The sequence below is a fragment of the Seriola dumerili genome, unplaced genomic scaffold, assembly GCF_002260705.1.
Source record: "Seriola dumerili isolate Sdu_G_001 unplaced genomic scaffold, Sdu_1.0 BDQW01000011.1, whole genome shotgun sequence".
Taxonomy (NCBI): domain Eukaryota; kingdom Metazoa; phylum Chordata; class Actinopteri; order Carangiformes; family Carangidae; genus Seriola; species Seriola dumerili.
The window spans coordinates 6116265-6122510 of NW_019174266.1; positions in this window are offsets into that span (position 1 = coordinate 6116265).

The following is a 6246-nucleotide window of genomic DNA, read 5'->3' on the forward strand; positions in this document are numbered from 1 at the left end:
TCTCTGAGATTACTGCCTCCACCAAAACACAAAGCAGGTGAATACTCACAGCAATAAAAAAATAAATCACATTTAAAAGAATAAAGAGACAACAATCCCTCTCCAGAATAGGTGTCCTTGCTACGGTGGATAACAGAATTCACTCTAAACATGTTTCAATGTTACTACTTTCTACCAAAGGAACAGACCCCTGAAACCACTACAGGTAAGATGATTCGGTGCAATTTGGGTGAAACATTCATCTGCAACATTGTGACCCATTTTCACCCTCTGATGTATTCAAATATTGATTTTGGTGGATGTTTTCTAGGACAGATGATGTGTTCGTCCAGTTTAAAGATCACAGTCCTCCAAACTAAACCAAAACAGGATGACACCATCTGTCAGTCGTTCTTATGACCATTAGAAAACTGTGTCATCACTGTCTTGTTTTCTGTCCTGTCATCTGAACTGTTACCTTTAACACTGCTGGATTACAGCTGCAACAATTAGTTGATTAGTCTATCAACAGAAAATTAATTAAATTAATTAAATTAATCCTTTTTAATCATCAACTTTTACACAAAAATGCCAAAGGTTCGCTGGTCACATCTTCTCCACTGTAAGAATTTCATGCTTGTCTTTGTCATACATAAACTGTAAACTGAATATGTTTGAGATGCAAATTGTTGATTGGACAAAAGACAAGTGACGACGTCAGCAGGTATTTTCACTATTTTCCAAAATTTTATAAACAGAACGATTAATCGATTCATTGAGGAAAATAATCACCCTACAAAACAATAATTTGTTTGAGCCCAAAACGGGATGCAGAGAAAAGTCAGCCCATCCATCACCTCCAACCTTACCTACATCTTAATTGTGAGGATTAGCTGCTGTTTGTTTTATATGATGGAAACTGAAGACCTTTGGGTTTGTGGTTGTTGGTCGTACAAACAAAGCATTTTTTTTTACCACAACATTTAGTCGGCTACACAGTTTAACAATTATTTGATAAAGTAATAAGTAACAGTAAAAAAAAGTAATAATAAAAAGAAAAAAGATAGTTTGTAGCCTTACACTCAACCAATGATGGTTGGTGAGGACAGTCACAGCCAAACAGTGTATTTGTCCGGACAAGTGCAGAACGGATTCATGTTCTGTCCAGTGCTGTAATTTCATTGATTCATCTGTCAATGATTTTCTTGATTAATCGTTTGGTTTATGAAAAGTCAGAAATTATTGAAAAATGGCCTTCAGCAATTTTCTAAAGCAGATGTTCAGTGTGTCATCACAGAGTACTAAGAAAACCAGCAAACATTCATGTTTGAGAACCAAGAACCAGCACCTTTTTTTTCTTGCATTTTGCTTTAAAAATGATAATGGATCAATTATGAAACTTGTTTAAGATTCACCTTTGATCGGCTGACTTATCAATTAATCAACTAATTGTCCTTTTTATTACTGTGTCAGGCAACAATATGAAATCTAGATACTGTAGCTCTCACCACAAACTAACTGGGAAACAAAAGCAACTCTAACTGAAGAGCTTTCAATGTACAAACCCCCCGCCCCCCAAAGCAAACACAAAAAATACATTCATCAACCTGCCAGAAAACAACCCCCCGAAACCTTAGTGGTCGTCCCCTCGTGCAACGCTCCAACATCAATGCTGTAACTACGGCTCCATCGCTCTGCGCAGCAACCACATGCTGAAGCCCCTGTCTGGTTTATGTGTTACTCATCCATTTGCCCTGAGGAGAGCATTCATGTTTTGTAATGGTCAGCTCCATCACCATCCCTCCTGTCCACTCCAAAGTACCCACCAGGCAGAACCACTTAAAAGTCTTTCATGTTGCTTTTCTTCCTGTTTTTTTTTTCTCCTCCACTCCGCCTTTGTTGCAGGATGAATAAGATGCTGAGAGCTGATGGGTTGCTGGCCTTAATGGTCTCTCCCTTTTACCTCCACCTTATGAGCTATTTGAATTTCATGACTGATGTTTTGCCATTGCCTCATCTTGAGCATGAGAGAACAGGGTTCAAACTTCTTGACAAAGTCTCTCCATAATTCATAACACACCCCTCCTCACACACTTTCACACACACACACATAATAACTAACTCCTCAGCCAGTTATGCCATAAGTAAGGCACTTGATTTTCATCTCCACTTCTGATGTCATAAAAACACAAACAGATGAGAGAGAAAAAAAAGCAGAATCCAAGAAACACCTTTCAGAACAAGGAACTCCCAAAGATTAAACAACATTATGACCCCACCCTACACCAGGAGGCCACTTGCTATTAGTTTTTTTCCCCCCATCTTATATGAGATAATGAGGCGTAAGAGGTTCAGGCAAAACTTGCTGTGCAAAGGCAGCCTGCTGCAGGCAGTGGGAACTCCAATATAAACACGTCCTTGAGAAACAACAGCCAGCGTTCTCCCATTTATCAACACTGATTACATGTATTGATCTGACTGAAACATGGATGATTCCCAGTTGAAAGAGTTCAGCAGACTGGAAACACAGCGGCTGCTGCTGCTGCTGCCACTGAGGATCATGGTCCGTCCAGACTGAGATGGACAGACCAATTCAGACTTTCATACAGCGCAATCTTTCCACCATCAGCTGTTAGATGAGGTCGATGTTCCGCAGTATTATTTCAAATCTTTACTCTGTTACTGCTAAATATGCAATAATAATTTGGTGATTTTACATTTTCCTCATAAAGGTTTTTTTTTTTGCATGAATTATCTTATAATAAAAAGAAAACAACCACAAAATCCCAGTGTCTGAATGTAGATTTTCCTTTCAAGATATGATAAAATAAAAAATAAAAAACAAGAGAGCCACTCTCTTATACTGACTGATGGCATCAACATAAAGCACATTACAGCTTAGTTTTGAATCCTCACAAAACATTTGGGTATGAAATAGAACATTTTTTTGTGCCCAGAATCGTTTATCTTTTGCAAATATTGCCCGACGTGCTCTAGGCGGCCTTATTTTTTCTCCAAAATGAGCATGAATATGAAAAGCATTTTGGAGTGAAATAGGAATGGAAATGGAAAAGTCCAGTTTAATGTGTTGGTAGACTGATAAACAGTACTTCCAACCCTCTGCACATACATCATTGAATTTCATGGACAGAAATGCCTCCCGTGTGCCCGACAAAAGCCTAGAGGGGCAGAGCACCGCTTGCTCCAATATTCCTCCTGTATTCTCTACCAAATCAGGTGTTTAATGGCTTTGTGTTGCGGACTGCTTGGTTTGTATGCATGGGGTGGCAGCTAGCCTGGAGGAACTATTTTCTGCTGGCGACACACTTCAATACTCTGCCCTCAACAGCCTGTTATTCTTTAAACAGTGATTGGAATTATGTTTACCGTTAAAAGGCTAAATCACAAGTGCAGGAGTGTAGAGGGAACAATTATTAAGATGTGGCCCGCAGAGCAATCGAAGTGTTGTTTTCATACTGGCTCGAGAGCAAATTCTGAATTAATGACTCCTGTTACTGCAGCCGCAAATAATTAGCTAAAATAATGAAGAGAGTCCAAACCATAATTAGATTATATTTGAAATTCTTTCAAAAAAATGGCTGACCATTTTAATTTTCATATTTCAGTATTAATTTTGATATGAATCATGATATGAAGTTGGCAGCACTGACATTAAGCACCTTAAATGTGGTAATGTAGAGGACAAAAGTTCAAGAGGGTCAAATGATGGCGCCAACTCACTTAAGACAAGAGTAAAATGTGGCTAAAAGTCTTTCAAATGTGCATTTTTCCATTTCATAATTCAGCATTTTTGACCATTGATTATTAAAATCCTATAACTGTTTTCCACTGAAACAAAACTACACTGACATGGAAGAAAAAGGGGAACATTTACATACTTTATCAAAAATGCACTCTGCTTCATCTCTTACAGTACAAGCATGTGCTCCTGTGATCCCGAGTCTCAGGTCTGTTACTCAGAGAAGCTGCAGCCACCTGCCATCAGTCTCATTTATTTTGTGTGTTTTTTTTAATAGATGAATGCAGCTTTTTATACTTTGCATTTCTTTCAACCTTTTTGTCTCTTTCTTTTCGCTGCACACACTCCTGGCAACTTAAGGCCCTGAAATGATTCTTCAACTGAACTGTTGACCCAACACCACCACCACATCAGCCACCCACTCAGCATCATCTTAAAAAGTAAAACACATTTAATTAAAGTAAGAGCTCAGGAGTCATCAAAGGCTGCATTACTATTATTGCGAGGGGCACGTTTGTGACAAGCGTCTCTGAGACATATTGCACAGCACACTCTCTGACTACAGCAGCACAGTTATTGGAGCTACTTGAGGAAAGAACACAATACAGAAATTGAATGGCACTTCTCTAAAGAAGTCGTCAGCTCTCTACCGCTCTGCACTGGTTTGTTTTAGTCTGCCAACGGCTTTGAGCTTTGCATGCTCAGGTCATTGAAAGTAAATGTTCTTCATATTCAATAACTGAACTACTTAATATTATCTTCAAAGAGACATACCTTGAAACCTCCGCACTGTACTTTTATGTATGAGAAAACAGCAACACAGTCTTGCAGAACAGGCCTTGCTCAACATCGCCATCTAGTGCTGACAACATGTTAGTCCCTGTGTAAAGTCTGGCTGCTGTGATGCCTTAGGGGAATCAATAGAAATACTACAACAGCAACATTGATCATCCTGATCCATCTAATTAACATCAAAACCTTTTGATCACTGTAGACTCCAGACTTCTGGATAGAAAACTGACACCACACCATCGGTCTTCCGCCATCAACAGCTAAAGTGGCTCCCTGTAGTTTTTAGTAGCAGCTCACTGTTTTTCTGTCCTATACCAGCTACTTGAATACAGTTAATTGCATTCACCCGTCGGCCAAGGTTGACTACGTCCTGATTTGATGACTGGAATAAAAACCAGCAGAGCTCTGGGACCTGAGAGCTGCACAATAAAGTGAAGAGACTGACAAGAAACCATAGACCCACAGTGACTGCATGTCAAGACAGCAAACAGTTTCATAAAAATGAGTTAAAAGACAAACTTTTTAAGGCAAGCCAGCCTCATACTGAAGCCTCAAACACAGCAACAACAGTGACAATGTAAATAAATCCCAGTGGACAAATCAGAACCGTCAAAGTATCTGCCACATGACTATAGGGTCATGAAATATTAGAACTGTAATTCTTCTTCATAAATACCATTCATTTTTATTTTTCTTGACTTGCACTAGTTTTAATTTTTGCCCATTTGACACAAATTTGAAGCAGCTGGATTTTTAAGGTTATTTAAGGCAGGTACACACCACAAGGATTTATCCAACTGATGTAAATGGGGCAATGGTCTTTACAAAAAGCATTGTTATTTTAGTCCTATAATCAATTTCAGCAGTAGAGCTACCAATATGACAGTTAAGAAGAAATAATATTAATGTTAATGTAAATATAGAATTAAAATAGCCTCTGATTTAGGTGATGTGATTATAAACTCACACTTTCCCTGTGACAGGTTATTAGTGAACAACTGTATGTGTACAAAAAGTGACTAAAACATGACAGTGTCACCAATAACAGCTTTAAAGCTTACCTGCAGGAGCGATGTGTCCTAAATAAAGTTCATTGTCGTGCACGGCGTGTAAATAACTGCTAATAAAGAAGCGGCCTGAGGGATGACACGGAAGAAATTATTCTAAAAAATAAAATTTCTGAAAGATGTGGATCCAGAAACACGAGTAAAGTCCTCTCATGGTCCGTGTTGGTGTAGTTAACAACTTGAGCTCAGTGCGTCCTCTCTGCTGCTGCTCTGCTGCAGCTACTCTAAACAGCGCAGCCAAAGAGCAGCACAGGCAGCGAGAGGAGTCACTCCACATCACCGCCGCTTTCGGTTTGCGGGAAAACTTTAGGCTGCCCATACCTTCGCAGAACACCTTGAGTTTCGCTTCATGTATAAAAACACCAATAAGTAAACTGCAAATTTAAAATTCACACTTGACATCTGAATTTACGTTATTTTGACGAGTGGGTGGCAGAAAACCTGCTAAAGCTAGTTTAGCTTAAGCTCATGCTAGCACAAAAAAGGTACTTACATGTCCAACAGAGCAAAATTGCCATCCCTCTGTTCTCGGCCACCTGTTGAGTTGAAGTCCAATAATCGACATGTCCACTGGTTTATCTTCTGACAAACATTTTCGTCTGCTAACCGCTGGAACGCTGTCAGTTTGGTTTAATAAATGTTAAATAG